Here is a 21,071-nt window from a genome sequence, read left to right as displayed (position 1 = left end):
AGTTTTCCTCCCTTTCTGCCTCGAAACGAAAAGCCGATAGCACAGCACTGAGGCATCATTCTATGTAAAACTTTGAAAATACGCAGCACTTACCGTGCTTCACACACAACGCTTGGGCCCACAATGGCTGCTAATGTCACGAGATGTGATTTCAGGCAACTACGGATGGCAGCAAACACAGCAGAATAGGGTGGCCATACTTCCCTTTAAGCGGGGTTCCCACAGGGCGTGACACACTAGCGTGAGATGTGCTGTCGTGGGGAACACTACCCGTGTGAACGAAGAGACGTGAGTTTGACGGTGACGTCACGGGCAGGCGTGAGGGCTCACGCTTCATATCAAACGTGTTTTTCAGTTGTGAGCTTGCCTCGTCTGTGGCTGTGTCAGATTACAACATCTAGTGCTACAAACAACAAGATGGCAACCAGTGCCATTAAAGGTTGTGTGATGAAGTTGGAAGACAGTGAAACTTTAGAATTTCTGGAACTTTACGCTACTGAGCTGGTCTTGTATGATGTAAAAAGAGAAGAATACAGAGACCGAGATGCAAGAATGGCTGCTGCCAAAAGAATTAGTGATGCGCTCCAAATTCCAGGAGTCAGAGCGAAAGAAGTAATTGCGAAATTTAAAAACTCTAGGAGTTCTTATTGTCAGGAACTGAAGAAAATAATCGAAAGCTAACGGTCTAGAGCTGGCACTGACGAGGTTTATAAACCAAAAATCTTCTGGTTTAACAAGATGAATTCTTTCATTCGCCCATTCGTTCAGCAGCGAGCCACACTATCAAATCTGGTATGTGAAATAAAAGTTTGTTTCCGTATTTGAAATTTTATACATTTTCAAATTTTTGTTCCTTACATTTACATTATTACAACAGTTTTTACAATGATTATACAGAGTAGTAGGCGTATCATAGGAACTGTACCAGCTTCTTTTAATACAACAATAGCTAGCACTGTAACAATACATTCTTATTATAAAATATATCTAGCAATGCAATTACTTTGTGACACATACTAATTGAAGACAACCATGTACTAAATAACTGAGCACAATATTGACACTGATGTGCTCTACAGTTCTGTATTTGGAACGTCGCCGAGTAGTACATTTTGCCAGGGCACAGCACCTTCATTATTAAAGTAATCACAGTACTTATCCCGAATTCGTTGTGCCTGTCGATGTGGATGTATGTTAAGCGTTTGCAGAAGGTTCTGTAGGCCAGTAATTTCCTCTTGACACCACGATCCAGGGAAAATACGATGGTTTTCATCCTCGAAGTCAATTAAACCTCGTGAGATGTATGCGGGATTCGTTTTCCGCAGCCAGTTGTGCAACGACCAGCAGGATAGTACTACTTTGTCCACCGACTGTATTTTTAAAGATATTGGTTTTTCAAATACTCTAAATTTACTCACATGTATGCCGAAAGTATTTTCTGCAACTCTTCGAGCCTTTGAAACTCGTTAGTTGTAGATCCTTTCCTATCGAAACATGTTGCGCCAACTGTAAGGTTTCATCAGATAAGTCTTTAGCGGAAACGCACATCCCCTACAATAACAAAATCAACACCACCAAGTGAGAGAGAATCAAATATGAGAGCTGATTTCTCAGATGACTATTTATTTACAAATTTATAGATCGATCTTATTTTATTACTCAAACGATTACTTTTTTCTATGCTGGTAATATTTTAAATGATCAATATAATTGTGCTGATTAACCATTTTCGTATTATTGTTTCTTTTTATTCCTTAAATACTTACACCTAGAATACTCATACATTACTATGTTGAAAATTCAAATAAATAATAAAAGAAAAAGTTACATACTATATGTTATTGTAATTACCTGTATGTATTCCATAAGTGCCTTGTGGACCGCTTCGTAGGTTTCAGGTGTAAATTTAGTACTTGTGTTCTTTGGAACACGATATAAATATTTTAGACTTTTTTAGTCCCCTGTGGCTAAATAGCGTAAAGTTACTTGAAGTTTAATTTTTGCTTTTACTGCTTGTCTCATATTAGTATCTGGTTTTGAAATCAGACGTGAAACGCGTTCCAAAAGGTAGTCAAACTGCGCACGAGACATTCGTAATAAGATGTTGAAATCTTCAGGATAATGGTTTCTTAGTTCCATGTCAACCAAATTATGTGCCCTCGATGTTCTTTGAAGTGTCCAGTTCCTGACCCACCATCGTCTTTTCTTCCGTTTTTCTTGGGGTTCCACCAACCGGTTCATTCTCTGTGCCAAAACGGTAGCAAAAACCGAACTCACCACAGCACAGCTCTCGATAAGGAGCTCGTTCACGGCCGGCTTCGCGCGATCAACTGAATTACGCCCTCGTTGACACTCGAACACCGTGTGAACTGACCACGCCCCACGACTGATGGTTTCCCTCCTGTGACGGCACGAAAGCGTGGTACACATTCGTGGTCACGCCCCGCGGGAACCCAGCTTTATAAAGAGCTGTACCGGCACTGCCCTGGTGAACACTCCACAACTTCAGCGCAGCAACGTGGAATGCATCTCAACTTACACTGCTGCCAACTTCAGACTTTCTAGCAAAACGGCTTCCTCGTGGAATAAAGACGAGACGTGTAGGTGGGACAGATCCTGTAAGTATTCAACGTTCACCTTTTGCATTATAAACACCACACATACTGTACTTGACAGTGTATCCCTCAGCAGCCTCCAAACAAATTCTCGCACTTGCTGAAATTAGGTGCTAATCATTTTCAACTGTATGAGCCAGCTATACGCTATCAGCAGAACTTGAATTTCTACAAGGGCCTTACTTATCTCTAAACAGCAAGGTAGCTTCGTCAACATCTACTGAATGTAACTCCAGTTACCTACTCAAAACGGTTTTTGCCCTTCCGTTTGGTATAAGTTAATTGCATGCATGTACCCTTCCATTATTTTTCTTACGTTTAGGTTGCGGATTGTTTGTGGCTTTTGGAAATAAGTGCCTTACACGTAGTGTACGTCGATGAGCATTCTGGCGCCCCGCCATTGGTGAGTATATTTGTACAGCAGGCTTATGTATAACACATAAATGAGATATTTTGTGACCTTAATTCAATTACATAAATATAGTGGGGATGGGACCAGTACTTCATCCAGAAATCTCATCCAACCATGCTATATGAGCCAGCACTTACTGTGTCAAAGTGAAATCTTCATATGCCCCTTCACTTCTGCTGCCACAGTATCTGTATTTCTCAGATAAGTTTTCATATTTGTGTAGGCCTCTTTGTGACCTATTAAGTGAAACAACCTCTATCTAATTGATGGCACTATATCTGAGCAGTGATTTTAATAATTACCAGCAGCAGGAATCTACAGATTACTCGATTCAACTAAACTTTTCAATGTCTTAATTTATTGCCGTTTGGGTATTTCACGCTAAATATAATTTATAGAAATTAAATTTTTGCATCTGCTAGTACTACTGCTAAAAATCATACTGAACGAGGTGGAGCAGTGGATAGCACAAAAGAATCGTATTCAGAAAGACAGTGGTTCAAACATGTGTCCAGGCAACCTGATTTAGCTGTTCCATCATTTCTCTAAATCACTTTAGTGAAATGCCGGGACGATTCCTTTCAAAGTGCATGGCCTAATTTCCTTCAGCATCCTAATCATTATTTTGTACATTTCAGAGAGATGGAAGCTCGTGACATGAAAGTGATGCTGTAGCAGCTTCCACCAACAGTGCTGCAGAAGGAAATGACATGGAGGCTTCTGGGTGAATCAGATGGAGTAGTGGAACAGCTATGGCCACCACAAACGACATGGAATCAGGAGGATGTGATACACCCAGATCCTCCACACCAACAAAAACTAAGGAGACTCAAGATTGTTATTTTCGTGCAGCGCTACTACTTGCGCAGATACCCTGAAACAAAATGACAATGGTAATGTGGGCAGTTTCGTAAACTATCTGGCAACAGTTTGTGAAAGCAATTAAAAGGCATAGAGCAAGACCACCGTAGCACATCAATAAATGTTATGTATGTTATGTGTATGCGCGCTATTTAACCAAAATTTCATTTCTGTCTTGGAAATAAACTAAACCCTTATTACTTCCTGAGAGAAATGAATGTGTGTGTTTTCACACGACACTTGGCTGTATTCAAAATGATCGCTGTCAGCGATTGTAATTATGTAGCTCTGTATCCCTCCCCCCCTTTGACCCAGTGAACCGTGGACCGAGCTGTCGATGGGAAGGCTTACGTGCCTCAGTGATACAGATAGCCATAACGAAGGCGTAGCCACAATGGAGCGGTATCTGTTGAGAGGTCAGGAAAACGTGTGGTTCCTAAAGAAGGGCACCAATTGACTGAACGTCCTTGTGACATCAAGCAGAATGGCCTTGCTCTGCTCGTACTGAAAAAGGCTGAAAGCGAGGGGAAAACTACAGTCATAAGTTTTCCTGGGGGCATACAGCATTGCTGTAGGGTTAAATGATTATGGCATCCTGTTAGATAAAATATTACAGAGGTATAATATTCCCTCATTTGGATCTCCGGTCAGGGACTGCTCATGGGGACATAATTATCAGGAGAAACATAGCTGGGGTTTTATGGATAGGAGCATTGAATGTCAGACTCCTTAATTGGGCAGGTAGGGTGGAAAATTTAAAAAGGGAAATGGATTTATTACGGTCAGACATAGTGGGAATAAGTTAGTTCAATGGCAGGAGAAACTGGACTTCTGGTCAGGTGAATACAGGGTTATAAATACAAAATCAGGGGTAATGCAGGAGTGGGTTTAATAATGAATAAAAATTAGGAATGCGGATAAGTTACTACGAACAGTATGGTGAATGCCTAGCGCAGTAGTACAAGTTTATATGCCAACTAGATGAAGTGATTGAAGAAATGTATGATGAGAAAAAAAATTATTCAGATATTTAAGGGAGACAAAATTTTCATATTAATTTTGGTCTGGAATTTGGTAATAGGAAAACTAAATATGGATGTTTAAGGATCATGAAAGAAGGTTGTATATGTGGAAGAGATGTGGAGACACTGAAAGATTTCAGATTGATTACATAACAGTAAGACAGAGATTTGGGAACCAGGTTTTAAATTCTATGACATTTCCAGGGCAGATGTGGACTCTGACCAAAATTTATTGGTTACGGACCATAGAGTAAATCTGAAGAAATTGCAAAAAGGTAGGACTTTAAGGAGATGGGACCTGGATAAACTGAAAAAAACATAGGTTGTAGAGAGTTAAAGAGAGAGCATTAGAGAACAACTGACAACAGGGGAAAGGAATACAGTAAAAGGGGAATGGGTAGCTTTCAGAGATGAAATAGTGTAGACAGCACAGGATCAAGTACATAAAAAGACGAGCTCTAGTAGAAATCCTTGGGTAACAAGAGAGATAATGAATTTAATTGATAAAAGGAGAGAACATAAAATGCATAAAATGAAGCAGACAAAATGGAATACAAACATCTCAAAAATGACATTGACAGGAAGTGCAAAATGGCTAAGCAGGAATGGTTAGACAACAAATGTAAGGATGTAGACACATATACGACTAGGAGTAAGATAAATACTGCCTACAGGAAAATTAGAGAGACGTTTGGAGAAAAGAGGACCACCTGTATGAATATCAAGAGCTCAGATGGAAAACCAGTCCTAAGCAAAATTAGGAAAAGCAGGAAGGTGGAAGGAATATATAGAGGGTCTGTACAAGAGCAATGTACTTGGGGGCAGTATTATGGAAATGGGAGAGGACATAGATGAAGATGAGGTAGGAGATATAACACTGCGTGAAGAATTCGGCAGAGCAATGAAACACCTAAGTCGAAACAAGGCTCTGGGAGTAGACAAAATTCCATTAGAACTACTGATACCCTTGGGAGAGCCAGCCGTGACAAAACTCTACCATCTGGTGAGCAAGATGTATGAGACAGGCGAAATACCCACAGACTTCAAGAAGAATATAATAATTCAATATCCACAGAAAGCAGCGGCTGACAGGTGTGAAAACTACCTAACTATCAGTTTCATAAGTCGCCACTGAAAAACAGATAAATGGAAAATCTGGTAGAAGATTACCTCAGAAGATCAGTTTGGATTCTGTCGAAATGTAGGAAACGCAAGCCAATTCTGACACTACTACTTATCTTAGGAGCTAGTTTAAGGAAATGCAAACCTACGTTTGTATCATTTGTATGCATAGAGAGCTTTTGACTATGTTGACTGGAACAAGCTTTTTCAAATTCTCAAGGTGGTAGGCATAAAATACAGAGAGCGAAAGGGTGTTCACAATTTGTTCAGAAACCGGATGGCAGTTATAAGAGTTGATGAGGGGCATAAAAGGACAGCAGTGATTGAGAAGGAAGTGAGACAGGGTTGTAGTTTATCCTCGATGTTACTCAACCCGTATGTTGAGCAACAGTAACGGAAACAAAAGAAAAATTTGAAGTAGGAATTAAAAAGGTTTGCTGATGGCACTGTAACTCTGCCAGAAACAGCAAAGGACCTGGAAAAGCAGCTGAACAGAATGGACAGTGTCTTGAAACATGGATATAAGATAAACATCAACAAAAGCTAAACAGGGACAATGGGATGTAGTCAAATTATATCAGGTGAAGCAGAAGGAATTAGATTAGGAACTGAGGCATTTAAAGTAGTAGAGGAGTTTCTCTATTTGGGCAGAAAAATAGTTGATGATGATAAAAGTAGAGAGGATATAAAATGTAGACTGGCAAGGGCAAGGAAAGCGTTTCTGAAGAAGAAAAACTTGTTAAAACCAAGCAGAGATTTAAATGTCAGGAAGCCTTTTCTGAGAGTATTTGTTTAGAATGTAGCCATGTATGAAAGTGAATTGGACGATAAACAGTTTAGACAAGAAGAGAATAGAAGCTTTTGAAATGTGGTGCTACAGAAGAATGCTGAAGGTTAGATTGGTAGATGACTTAACTAATGAGGAGGGACTGAATACAAATGGGGAGGGGAGGAATTTGTGGCACAACCTGACTAGAAGAAGAGGTAAGTTGGTAGGAACGTTCTGAGGGTTTATTTACTACTGGAAGCAAGTGTGGAGAGTAAAAATCGTAGAGGGAGACAAAGAGATGAATACACTAAGCACATTCATAAGGATGTCGGTTGCAGCAGTTACTCTGAGATGAAGAGGTTTGCACTGGATAGAGTAGCACAGAGAGTTGCATCAAACCAGTCTATGGACTGAAGACCAGATCCAAAACGACAACACCAGTACGCTACCAAATCACAATATATGTGGCTAGTCTGAAGACTGTGTGATATGGCGTACATTTACGAGTACAACTATCGGGTTATACTTTCTCGTACAGTCCATGGTGAAGTGCTATATGCTAAAGTGGTGTCCAGGATAGCTATATTATTTGTAGATCTGAGCAACTCTGTGGGAAACAGATTTTAGAAGTGCGCAAGTGAAATAAAACACAGGTGCGTGATTTGTGTGTACGTGCACCACTGCTCTCGCTTGCAGTGCAGATTTTGAAAGGCAGTTCAGTTAATTTTTCAGTTACCACTTGACTCTTAGAGGGATATGTAGCTGGTACACATTTCAAAGCCACATTCTTATTACAGCTGCACATAAGAAGGTTTGGATTGGTTGGTGATTACTGTTGAGCTCAAAACGAATCTCTTACATTTAGAAAAATGTATTATACATGAGCAACATCAATACAGAGTTAATGCATAAGTTTCAGTTGTCTCTGTAGCCATCAGCAACAAACAGTTGTTACTGTTAATGCGACTACTGTTACTATTTGCAAGCGTAACAGCAAATGAATGAGAACTCTGTATGAACAAAAATAATGACTAATAAGCACTATTATATACAATACAAAAAGCTTGTAAAAATCTGTTTAGCCTTTTGACAGGCTTAGACTTCAGTCTAAAAGTTCCTTTCTAATGAACATAGAAGGATAAAAATTTTGTCATACAATTTGTGTGATGTCCTATCATTATTATCAGGAAAGAAAAAGTTTTCAAGGAAAGTTGCTCCTCTTTTGTCTATAATTGCTGAGCGAAGTGGTACTTCCTTAGGTGAGTTTGCTTACTCGGGAAAAGAACTAGAAGTGGTATTGGGAATATGTAGTAGTGGCACATAAATGAAATACATAACGAACTGCCAATGCGATCTCAAGGAGGGTACGTGGATGCTCCTGCGGTGGTAGAAGTGGGAATTAGGGAGTTGTTTGGGTGGAGTGGTGTGTCAATAAGGCTAATTGGGACAGTCAGGTCAGGCTTGGTGGGAGCAGGTTTGGCTGCACATGTATGGGAGTAACTGGGGTGGGACTGGTTGCAGGTATTTCAGGTGGGTGGGGACTGAGGATTGGAACAGTGCCGGTACAGGGGGGCTGGCTTTGCAGTGGGTGCAGGTAGGAGGGTTTTTCGCAGTTGGGAGTTAAATGATAATTGTAGATGATGAATTTGTGGCAATGACAGTCTCTGACTAGGGATCGGGAAGGCTCTACTTTGTGCTCTGGTAACAGATGAACACTGCATTCCAAAGGTGGTGACCCACGGTTGAGGGGTCTTCAGAAAAGATGCAAATGAGGAATATAGGGCCAGAATTGTGGTGAATCAAAAGGGCTTCTTGGATCTGCATTTCAGAATTGGAACTTAGCTTCCACACAACTCCGCCCACTGTGACCTTGGGGGTCCTCCCCCACAAATCGCAACAATAAATGTCAGCAGGAGGCGGGGTAATGCGGTCATCTGGGTCACGGTGGACTGTTTTTGAGGAGGGAGGCGTGTGGACCAAAGGTGATGGCAGGTAGACATTGCAGGAGGTGGGTTTGGAAATCAGAATCAGTGGATTTGATGATTACCAAGTCTTTGCAGGATATGAGTTGTGATATACTGTCCAGTAAGTTTTTTTTTTTTTTTTTTTTTTTTAGGAAAAGTGTTTTAGCACTGGGCAATCCGCAATAAGAATGTGATGTAGTAGATGCGTGGGCTGAGATGGGATTTGGCTATATAGGTTCAGATGTGTAGGGCTAATGCGGGGGTGTCACAGACATGTGGGGTACCTGTCTTAGGTGGGTTACTGCGATCGTTTCAGGATGGGGTGTCAGAGGATATTGACTGTGGAGTGGGACAAGGTTTTCAATGCCTTTTCTTATTTTTCTTACGTTTAGCAGGTGGGTTCAGGCCAATGCAGATGTAGCCAGTGCGGTAACAACTATGGCACAGGTGGTAGGTGTTGGTTTGTTGTTGCTGGAGTAGATGGGGATGCTGGTAAGCTGCTTCTGGACCCAGATGTAGTGATGGTGGGTGTGGAAGTGGAGCAGCAGTGTGGGCTGAAGGCACAGCTGCCTGCTGCAAGTGTGAGACGGATGTCACTGTCGGGAATTTTGTGTGTGTGTATGTGTGTGTGTGTGTGTGTGTGTGTGTGTGTGTGTGTGTGAAAGAGAGAGAGAGAGAGAGAGAGAGAGAGAGAGAATATGTGGGAAGATGGATGGAGTCATCTGAGTAGCACGATGGAAGGTAAGATCAGTTCATGGCCGAAATGTGTTTTGGTATAAACGACAGTTGCAGTTCTGTAACACACACATATATATGATTTTAATGCTACCTTTCACATGCTTTGCACTACCGCATGTTGCAAAGGTACTTCTCACTGTATTTCCTTCTTTTGAACTCCACTTAAAACCTGTACTAGTCGCAAGTCTGGTTTCTGTCACTGGGAATCATTCGTAGTGAAATCAAACAACACTATCTGTCAGGGAAAAATAACAGTTCATAGACACTTTTGCATCACTTGTGTGCATTCATCCATCATGTTTTGGTAAGAGTGAGAGGAAAATTAGCTGATGTGTGGTATAAAACCCAAGACTTTCAAATGATAGTTTAGAAGTTCAAACTTTTTCATGCACAGGTGTCAAATGCTGCAAGCCCTGTGCTCACAAAGATGATACACCAACTTTGTTTATTATTTATATGTGTGACTCGAAGTGGTTGACAGTTCTATTAATTATTAATTGACTAAAACCTGCTAGTCAAGACGTTTTGTTTCCTGTTTTAATAAAGCCACCACAACTTTGAGTTTTGAACTGTAACGTCCAAATTTTCTGCAAACATTTGTCATCCTTAAGGACATGTTTGCGATTCAGATATATTAGCATGTGATATCTGTAGTTATAGGTAAAATATATTTATGGTTAATATAAATAGTAATTTCCAAGCATTTCATGTATCATCATCCAGTTCATTGTATACATGACTGAGGAGTTGTCATGTGTGGAGACGCGGAAAGACCGAGTTTACAATTTGTAGCTACAAGTATTTATAACAATATAAACATTTCAGAGAATCACTTTTAAGTTACAGTCATAATAAACAAAATTTCTTCCCAGGCAGTTGAAGAAACAAACTTTTGCCTCTCTTGATAAGTGAGGTCTTTATATTAGTTGTAAGCATCCTATGGTTGAGCAGGTGCAATGTGAGAAGAATCTAACTTAAATAATAGTGAAACGACCATTATGTGTGTTGCTAATTAACATATCGCTCAGTGCTGTAGGGGCTTCATATAAATATCATTCTTTCTGAATTCTTTCAAGTTAAGTGAGCACGAAAGATATTTCCAATCTCTGGTAGGAGAGCTTTTGGATGTATTTTTTCTAGACTATTGGCCCTAAGAGTACAGATTAAATATAAAGACGACTAAAATCGGCCAGGGAACAGACTGGCAGGGCAGACATAATTACAGCTGTAGTGGGAATGTATTGCAGTTGGGCAGGACGTGTAGCCAAGGGAATCGATGGTTGACTGAACAAGGAACGTTTTCTTGCATTCGAAGACACACGGTGAAAATATGGACATGAGGACCTCCTTTGGAATTTTTTTTCAAAAACGAATACCTCTTCACAGGTTATCCAATCTACACATCTGATCTTCAACATTCTTCTGTAGCACCACATTTAAACAACTACCTTTCTCCTCCTCTCTACACTATTTGTTGTCCATGGATCACTTCCATACTTGGTTAAACTCCACACAAGTTCTTTCAAAAAAAGAAGAAAGAAAGACTTTCCAGTAGTTACTCAAACATATAGTTATGTAACGTAAACATATTTCACTTTTTTCAGATAACCATTTCTCTATACTGCCGCACTGCAGTTTGGCTATTGTGAAATATGTTGCTGCCAAAATAGCAAAATTCATCCAACCCCAGTAGTGTGCCATTTCCTGCTCTTAATTCCTTGTGCATTATGTTCTGTAATTTCACTACATCCCTTTACATTGTTTTACGTTTTCCATTGGTTTCTGTTTACTTGCATCAAGAGTCCTAAAAGGCATGCTGAGTGACCCAGCCAAGTCCTTCATCTCAACACATCTGAAGCTACTTTATATCAGTACTTTTGAAGTCACTTTATACAACTACATCACTTCAAATGAAGCAATGTGTTTACTGTTACCATTCACTGTTTAATTTGTTTCCCCAATGTGTTTCAAAGATTTAAACCTCCATTGTCAGGTGGATTGTTTGTATTAATATGATGTGCGTACTGTGTTACGATTTTTGGCTAACTTGAGGCACTGTCTGCTGGGAAACAAATCAATATTTGGAACACGGCTCTGTGGAGATCTTTGACTAAAACCTGAACATAAATCTAAATGTACAATAAAACAGTTATAATAGAATACAGGCTAGTTTCTGTGTCATAATACATCACAATAAACTGACACATTTTCTAAACAAAAATGATGTTTAGAAAGTGATAGATACAAAGAACATACAGCAGAAACACTACTTCAAAATACTAAGCACACACAGTAAAACAGACCACTATTGCTGAACAAGTCTTAAAGTATTGTGCATATCTGTGGTTGAGCACATGAATAGATATCTTAGATTTCGTATTTAAAATGGTACATGACTTTTCTTTTAACTTTAGGCAACTCAAACTTTGTACTCATTTGTGTGTTCAGGTGACCTGTTGAAGACATGAAATGTGATAATTATATTGCTAAATTGGTATAATTATACACAAATAACAATTTGGTTTGGGATTCAGAGATAGAGGATGAGAGGAGTGACAGAAGAAGAGCGAAATATAGGTTATCTCAGAGCTATGGGTTTGCTAGGCTTCCATCTGTTGCATGTTGCCGGCCGAAGTGGCCGTGCGGTTAAAGGCGCTGCAGTCTGGAACCGCAAGACCGCTACGGTCGCAGGTTCGAATCCTGCCTCGGGCATGGATGTTTGTGATGTCCTTAGGTTAGTTAGGTTTAACTAGTTCTAAGTTCTAGGGGACTAATGACCTCAGCAGTTGAGTCCCATAGTGCTCAGAGCCATTTGAACCGTTTTTTTTGTTGCATGTTATAACCAACTAGGTTGTTGTGGATCCAAACTGTATTGTCATTTTAAGTAGATCTAATAAGTACTGGGACTATGCTAGTCAAATGTTCGTTTAATAAATAGTAATGAAACACAAATTACGAAATTCATGGCGCAATATACTAAACTCACGTTTGGGAGGTCCGAGGTTTATTCCCTGTGTCATAGTGCTGACTTGGCTTTCCCAAGTTTCTCCTCGTTCCTGAGGTGAGTGCTTTGACGGTTCATTTGCTATCGCTGTGGCTGCATTCCTGTCCTATCCTCACCTTATCCTGTCATATCCTGTTAATGCTTCAGTATATGCTGCATGTGTTATGTTTCTGCCAAGTCTGATACAATTGTACTAAATGATCTACTGATGAATAAATAAATAAATAAAGAAATAATCAGTGAATGGTTTATTGTTATTCTATTTATATTATGAAGAGTTAAAGTAAAGCTGTGCATAAACACCAGTCAATGTTATTAACAATAAATGAACTTCATATATCATCATCACTTGCATGAGGCAGACAGGCATACGAACAAACATAAATACAATAAAAAATATGCACCCCTAAATCACTATTTTGAACTCTTTGTTTATTTGCTGCAACTGACCAAACTTTTTTTTATTTGTTTTTTTCCATGTATGTGGAGAGATGGATTACCACCCTTTAGCCAGAATATGAAAAACAAGATTTTTAGTTAAAAATTAAGATAATGGGATTAAAATACAATCGACTTTGTTTTACCAGTTTCTTCTTTATTGTTATCTCATCCTTCCATACCTCATTTGGGTGGGAGTGGGGAGGGGGGTGAGTGGTGGTCCATCAGCTTTACAGTCAACCAGCAGCTCTTCAGCCAACTGGCTACAAAAACTAAATGAGAACAAAAACAAGGAACAGAGTGGTGCAATATTTACAATGAATTTAAAGCATTTTAATAGTGAAAATAAAATGTAAATTTTATATATGTACAAGAATTATGAGATCCTACACTTTTTGTTAAAAGCGGGGGGGGGGGGGGGTGGAGTAGCGAGGAGATAGTAGTGAGGTTAAAATTTGATGGGACATGGGGATAGAAGAAGAATGGCAGAGGAGGAAGAAAAGACAATAAGGTAATATGCGGAAAAGTTGGAGAGGGGGCCACAGTAAGGTGGAATAGGTGGCGTGGGTTTAGAGCTGGTAGCATGTGTAAATGTCTGGTGGTGTTCAAGATCTGGGAGCAGAAGGTGGCTGAAGTTTCTTTGGGAGAGTATGCGGAGGGTGTGCGGGTGTAGGATCTGTTTGACATAAAGGTAAAGAAACATCAGCATATGAGGATTGAAAAGTAGAGGGGAAACTATAGGATTATTAGAGTCGAATTATCAGATGATGGAAGTGTTTAATGTATGTGAGGAGAGCGTGGAATGTGATGAGTCCCCAAAGGAACCTCTCAGGGAGCAAGGTAAACAGATGCGGAAAGCGAGATGAAATGTGTGGCATTCCAGGATATCGAGAGACTTACAGAATTGGAGTAGGGTAGAGATCTGTGCTACAATTCCAATCTGAAGGATGGATTGGATCGAGATTTTGTAGATGTGGAGGACAGCGGAGGCATGCATTCCCTAAGTTTGGCCTTTTAGTAGTTGTAGTCTGTTGTGGGCTTCCTGTCGGATGATTATTAGATGAGGTTTCCACATAAGTTGACGGTCGGTAGGTAGTCTGAGATATTTCAGTGTATTAGTTAGCAGGAGGGGATGGTCATAAATAGGAAGGTACAATTCATGGAGAACAGGCTGGACTGAGGGAGAAGTGAACTGTCCACAGTCCAGGGTGGCATGTTTCTGGGGGTGTCAAAATCAGAAAATCTGATATGGCTCCAAAAGGATAAAATAAATAAGACAATGAAAGATTTGCACAAATGAAGAACTGTGAGAATAAGACAGAAATAAAAATCATTCATAAAATCTAATGCATTACTGGAAACCGTCCACCGTATTGTGACACAGATGAGAAATGAAGTGCCAGAGTTGGTCACCTGGGATGTGTCTTTCAAAATAGCACAACTTGTGGCCAAGTCCGTTGCTACTGTGCCCCTACATAACAATTTTAAAGTATTTGCGTCAGTCACTACAGAAGTGGAAGTAAACGGAGTAGGTATTCAAATGTAAAAAGGAGTAGGCAGGGAGGAAATGTGCTGGAGGGTCTGGAGATGTTGGAAGGGGTGGATGTTTTGCAGGATGCTGGTCAGGAATCAGACGGTTTGTTCAGCTGTAGGGGGAGGGTGGAAGAAACTATTCGGGTGGATGGGCTGGTTGTTTAGGTGAATGGGGACAGTGGGCTCAGGGTTGATGGGAGGGTGTTTGGATTTGTATTTGGAGGAGTAGGTGGGGTGGGGCTCATTGTAATTTTTGCAGGAAGGAGGAGAGGCGAGGTTAGGACACTGTTTGAGGAAGTTGGAGGCCTTACAGTGAGGGCAGATGGGAGGGTTGTTGCAGTTTTGGGTGAGGTGATCATTATACAGAAGACATTGTCGGCTACGGTACGATTGAGGAGGGGAGCAGGACGGATCAACAGCGGAGGACAGTCGGAAATAGGGCTCCCCGAGTGAGAAGGTGATCCGTGGAGGAGGCGGACTCAGTAAAGAGGAAGGTATGGTCAGAGGAGTTGTAAATACAAAAGGCCGAGCAGGGTGGGGTGGGAGTTCAGTTCTGGCAACACCTTCACCTCCTTCATCACAAGGAACAGTTTTGTGATCAGAGCAGTGAGTGTTGGTGGATGATGAAGGGGTTGGGGCTGACGAGAATATCAGTACGGAAAGAGAGAGAGCGGGGGATTTGACGAGGAGAGAGTCTCCGCAGAGGATAAGTTGGGTAATGGGGCGCTGGGGACGTATTTCGAGAGTAAGTGTGGCCGCATCTAGAAACTTCAGACGGAGTTGGCAGGAATCGAGGTATACAGGGTGGGGGCTAGAGAGGTGAGAGGAGGGGTGGTGTCCGTGGGGGGATCAGAAGTAAGATGGGCAGGCAGTGGTTATTTGGAGGAAAGAGGTGGAAATGAGGTCACCACTTGGCTGTTTGGGAGGTTTACTTACAGGTATGGCCTGGGAGGAAGGGTGAGAAATTGAATGGATTGGGATGTGGTGGGAGGCAGGCCCCTTTCGCAAGGTGGTGGCACTGAGAATGGAGGTGGGGCGCTCTGTGGTGGTGGCTGTGGCTGGGGAAGCATGAGTGACTGTAGCAGGGTGGGTGGGGAGGGGGCGAAAGTCGTCTCGGCAGGTGACAGCGGTGGGGGCGGTGGCTGGAGTAGGAGCAACATACAGATGGGGAGGAGACTGTGAGGAGGCAAGGTGGAGTAGATAGCTTGACCCCAGAGGAGGTGCTCCACGAGGTAGCAGTGAATGTAGGGGAAGGGGAGGTGTAAATGATGGTGGCAGTGGGGGTATTCACAATGGAAAGCGTTGTCCACTGGCGACAGGAGTCGCCGAAGTGGGAAAAGAGAACAAATATAGGGGGCAGCAGTGACGAGGACAGGTCGGCAGCGTCGATTGCACCCTGAGAGTAGCCCGGGCGGCGTAATCCTCCGATCTGTAAGTGGGGGGATACGACCCTCGAGATGTTCAGTCTTCCGTGATGTTCAAATATATTTTAAATCACGTGACAGCATCCACACACAGAATTCCGTTTTGTTCTCATTTGACGTGAGAGCTATAAATGAAGAGAAAACGACAATACCTCGAAACGTAATCACGCGTGACGTGGAGACCGACCAGAACGACAACTGAGACCACTCTGCACATGTGTGAATCTGTCTGCACGCTGCCGCTGCTCTCGCAGGTGACTGGCGCACCACAAGCAGCCGGGGGCAGCAGGAGGTGCTGGTAGTACGCGACCTCAGCTCTGCGTACGCGTGCGAGCCCTCCGGTGGCTGTCGAACGAACCTAACCGTACGACCCTACTCACCTGGGGATACTCAAATCACGTCTCCAGCTACTTCACAACCGAGAGACTGGGGGACTGGATGACTCGAGTAGCCGATCGCATTCACACAGCCACGACACGAGTCTCCCGTACTGCCAGGGCATTTGTGGTGTGAACAGAAAATTAAATCAGTTTGATTGGCTGTGGGCACAGGACGCATGTAACTCGCTTTTTTGTGTAGCGTGGCCCCAGTAGTACAATGTCTAGTGACTCTAGTAGTGAGGGTGATATTATAATAAAGTATTATTATGACCACCGGTACAGAAGGAGAAAATTGAGCAAGTTGTGTGTTCATCCTTACATTGAGAATAATATAAATTGTAGGTTACAAATTGCTGCAAAGAACTGGAGGAATCAGATTCGACGTCCCGAACGTTCTACAGGATGAGAAAGGAGACTTACCTACAACTAACACGGACAATCACTCCTTACAGTCATTGTACTGACACAGACATGAGGGAACGAGTGAGTTCTGATGAGCGACTTCTAATGACGCTGAGGTGAGTCTCAAATCACATTACACCAATATTTTGAATTTTACTTTTTCCACTTGTATTTACACAAAAATGAACAATGTAGGTGTACAAGGGATCACCCATTTTGTATTGGAAGGCAGTGTGGAGGGTAAAAATCGTAGAGGGAGACCAAGAGATGAATACACTAAGCAGATTCTGAAAGATGTAGGCTGCAGTAGGTACAGGGAGATGAAGAAGCTTGCACAGGATAGGGTAGCATGGAGAGCTGCATCAAACCAGTCTCAGGACTGAAGACCACAACAACAACAACAACAACAACAACAACAACAACAACAGGTGTATATTCATACTAAAGTAAACAAAATGTTTGTAGAGGTCAATGCAAAGACTGTACAGACAGTACGCTAGACAAAAATGATTTAGCTGGTGACTCTGCAAAAACAAATTCCAGGGTGGTATCAGCCGAATAGAAAACGTCACACACTACTTCATAATATGTTTAAGAGCCCTGCCACTGCTCCTACTCGGGTGACACACGGCACTCTGAGTAGAATACGTGGACGCCTCCATAGGGGCCCGTCCACTGCGAACTTTGTGTTTTTCGCAATACATTACGTCATCAATTAGTTGCAGAAACCTATGCCAGAACGAACTCATCTACGTGTCCATCATTGGTTCGATTCTCGTAGCAAACTGAGAAGAAATGTTCTTCTGCTTTGCGAGTGATGGATGGATATTTCGTGCTTCTGCAACCAAACACTGGATTACAAACAAAAGGTTAAACTTTCCATTGCCTTCTATATTACCAGTTGACGAAAATCAAAATGATTTCCCTTATTACTTTGTAGGAGACGAAGAGTTTCCATTAACACGCTACTTGATGCGACCATACACACAAAGAATACTCTATAATATTGAGAGAATTTAAAATTATAGATTAAGCAGAGGATGAACATCTGTGGAATGCAGTATGACACGCAAGTTCCAAGTCCTGAGCAGTCCTATTCGTTCTCGAACTGTAGAAAGTTTGGTTGATATAATAAAATCCGGGTACATTCTGCATAATTTCGTTCGAAAACGGGAAGGTATCCAACAAAGTTGTGCTGAACAGCACTGTAACAACGCCAAAACGCCAACACTCAGAATACAGCCAAGGAGGGACATGGCACTGCATCCTCATTCTACTGCTTATGAAGTAAGGAATTATTTAGCCAGTTTGTAACGCATATTTCTGTAAAACTTATAACTGAATTATATATATATATATATATATATATATATATATATATATATATATATATATATATATAATGTATTGATAAGTATAGTATTTTATGCAGCCTCAGCAACTGTAGACGTATATAATGAAATAATAAGCAAACAGCTGCATAACTGAAAGAGAGAAGTGAGGCAGAGGGAGGGTACACGGGGAAAAAAAAACAGGATGGAAGGGGGGAGGGAGCATGGGAAAAGGACAGAGGAAGGGAGGAGTAGATGAGGATCAGAATTGATAGGAGGGATAAATGGAGGGAGAGAGGGCATCATCCAGGAGGGGGAGTCGATGGAAGCCACCTTGGGAAAGGTGATGAAGGGTGTAGAGGTGGAGGACAGGGGGGTACAACGGTGAAGGCACGGCAGAAGGCGGGGATTGGAGAGGAGAGAAGCAACCAGGGGATGAGGGGCATCAAGGCGGTGGGAGGCGCACAGGACGCAGGTTTGTTCGAGGAATAGGAGCAGATGGGGGAAAGGAATCAGGTCGTAGAGGATCCGTGTGGGGGATGGGAGGCGTATACAGAAGGCGAGGCAGAGTCCGTGGCATTCGAGGATCTTGAGACTTAAAGAATTTGGGGGAGGGGGGGGCGGATATCAGGACAGGACTGGCACAACAGAGGATGGGACGGATTAAGAATTTGTAGGTGTGGAGGATGGTACGGAGCACAGTAGAGGGCCTCAACCCGCATGTCCGGCCAGTGAGGATTCAGTGGCAGTTGTGGGCTTTGAATTAGATAGAGCAGAGATGAGGGACCCAGGTGAGGTGACGGTCAATGGTGAGGCCAAAGTAGGTGAGGATGGGGACGAGGCAGACAGGATGGGCGCAGAGGGTAAGGGAGAAATCCAGGAGCTGGAAGGAGCGAGTGGTACGACCTGTGACGATTGCCTGGGTCTTGGAAGGATTGATTTTCGGGAGCCACTGGTTACGCCGTGCAGCAAAAAGGTCAAGGTGATTCTGGAGAAGGAGCGAGTGCAAGGAATGCGATGTCATCGGCATATTGCATGAGGTGTACTGGAGGGGGAGGGAGGTTGGGGCATATCTGCCGTGTACGGGAGGTAGAGGAGAGGGTTTGCAGAGTATCTCTCTCAGTCACTCGGAAACTGAAGTATCCCCGTGTGAATAGGACCTACATCGCCAATGCGACTCGTTTTCGGCCTGTCACGAACTGTAGACGGCAAAAAGAGACGGGGCTAAAAGTATCACCATATTTTCAGAGGTAGCATCCCGCGCTGACATCTGTTGGCAACACAGAGCAACACTGCAGTGTTCAAGTGCTGCTTATTTTATATCGCATTGACAAGTTCAGCATGAAAATATTGAGGCTAATAAACAATTTCGTGGATACAACAAGTATTTATTTGTAGATTACTAACAAACTATCAATAAGCACTCATGTCTTTTGTTTGTCTGTGAAGACTATATTTCATACCCACACACTCTCTCGGTAAGGTGTTCTTTAGATATGGGAACTTCATCCGTACGAAATCCATCCTCACCCGACGCATCCACCAGCATCTCTGCCAGCATCGCCTCCTTCCCGTTATCCAGTGTGGCTTTCGGCCGTCCTTCTCTACCAATGACCTTCTCCTTCACCTCACTCATCTCCTCTCCGAACAGCTTAATTCCAGTCACTTCGCTATCTTCCTCTCCCTTGACCTCGCATTCTGGCCTCCTCTTCAAGCTCCAAACCTTCGCCCTTCTTTTTAACTACATCGTCTGACGGGTCCTTTCTTTCCTGACGTCCTTCCTACGTCACCATCCATAACACGGATTCCTGCACCTTCTTCCCCTCTGCCGGATTCCTACACCTTCTTCCCCTCTGCCGGGTCCTTTCTTTCCCGACGTCCTTCCTACGCCACCATCCATAACACGGATTCCTACACCTTCTTCCCCTCCGCCGGTGTGCCCCAAGGTTCTGTTCTGTCCGGTACCTTTTGTATATGGCGGACATGCCGCCGCCTTCACCCCCCCCTCCACCTTCTCCAGTTTGCCGATGACATCGCCTTCCTCGCCCTTGTCCCCACCCTGCAGTGTTTCAACACCTTCTCCAATCCCATATTGACTGGTTCACCACATGGTCCAACTAATGGTTGCTCAAGGTCAATCCCTCCAAAACCCAGGCGATCATTGTAGGCAAAATCACCCCTTCCTTCCGCCTCCTCGACTTCTATGTCACCGTCTGTGGCCGTCCTATCGCCCTCCCCCCCACCCTTAAGTACCTCGGCGTCACCCTCGATCGTCGCCTTCCTGGACCCCCACCTCGGGACGATCCGAGCCGAGGCACGCTCCCGCCTCCATCACCTCAAGCTCCTTTCTGGCCGTACGTGGGGTCTGGACCCCTCCACCATCCTCCACACCTATAAATCCCTCATCCGCCCTATCTTCTGCTACGTCCACCCTGCCTGGATCTCTGCTCCTCCTACCTTTTATAAATCCCTTCAGATCCTCGAATGCCATGCTCTTCGCCTCGCCTATCGCATCTGTCTCCCCTCCCCCACGCGGATCCTGTACAACCTTATTCCGTTGCCCCACCTCCTCCTCTTCCTCGAACAGATACGGATCCTTTACACCTCCCGGAAACTCGATCCTCCTCACCCGCTTGTCTCTCACATCCTCTCCAACCCCGTCTGCTGCGGTGCCTGTATTCCCACGACTCACCTGCTCTCCATCTATCCACCCTCCTTACCCTCTCACAAGATGGCTTCCGCCAGCTCCCCCTCCCTGATGATGCCCTCCTCCCCTCCATCTACCCCTCCTACCAACTTTGATCCTCCCCTCCCACTTCCTGTGTTTGTTCCTATGGGCACACTCTCTCCCTTCTCTCCCCCTTCCCTCCTTCCTCCCTTGTGCGTGTGTGTGTGTTTGTGGGTGTGTGTGTGTGTGTGTGTGTGTGTGTGTGTGTGTGTAGGGGGATGGTGCACGTTATCTAGGATTGAGAGTCATCGTCAGAGATGTAGAAGTTACTTCAGGTGTGTCCCAGGGGAGTGTGTTGGGGCCCTTACTGTTCATGTTGCATATTAAT

The sequence above is a fragment of the Schistocerca americana genome, chromosome 11 (assembly GCF_021461395.2).
Source record: "Schistocerca americana isolate TAMUIC-IGC-003095 chromosome 11, iqSchAmer2.1, whole genome shotgun sequence".
In the NCBI taxonomy this organism is placed as follows: domain Eukaryota; kingdom Metazoa; phylum Arthropoda; class Insecta; order Orthoptera; family Acrididae; genus Schistocerca; species Schistocerca americana.
Note: the sequence above shows the minus strand (reverse complement) of the source record.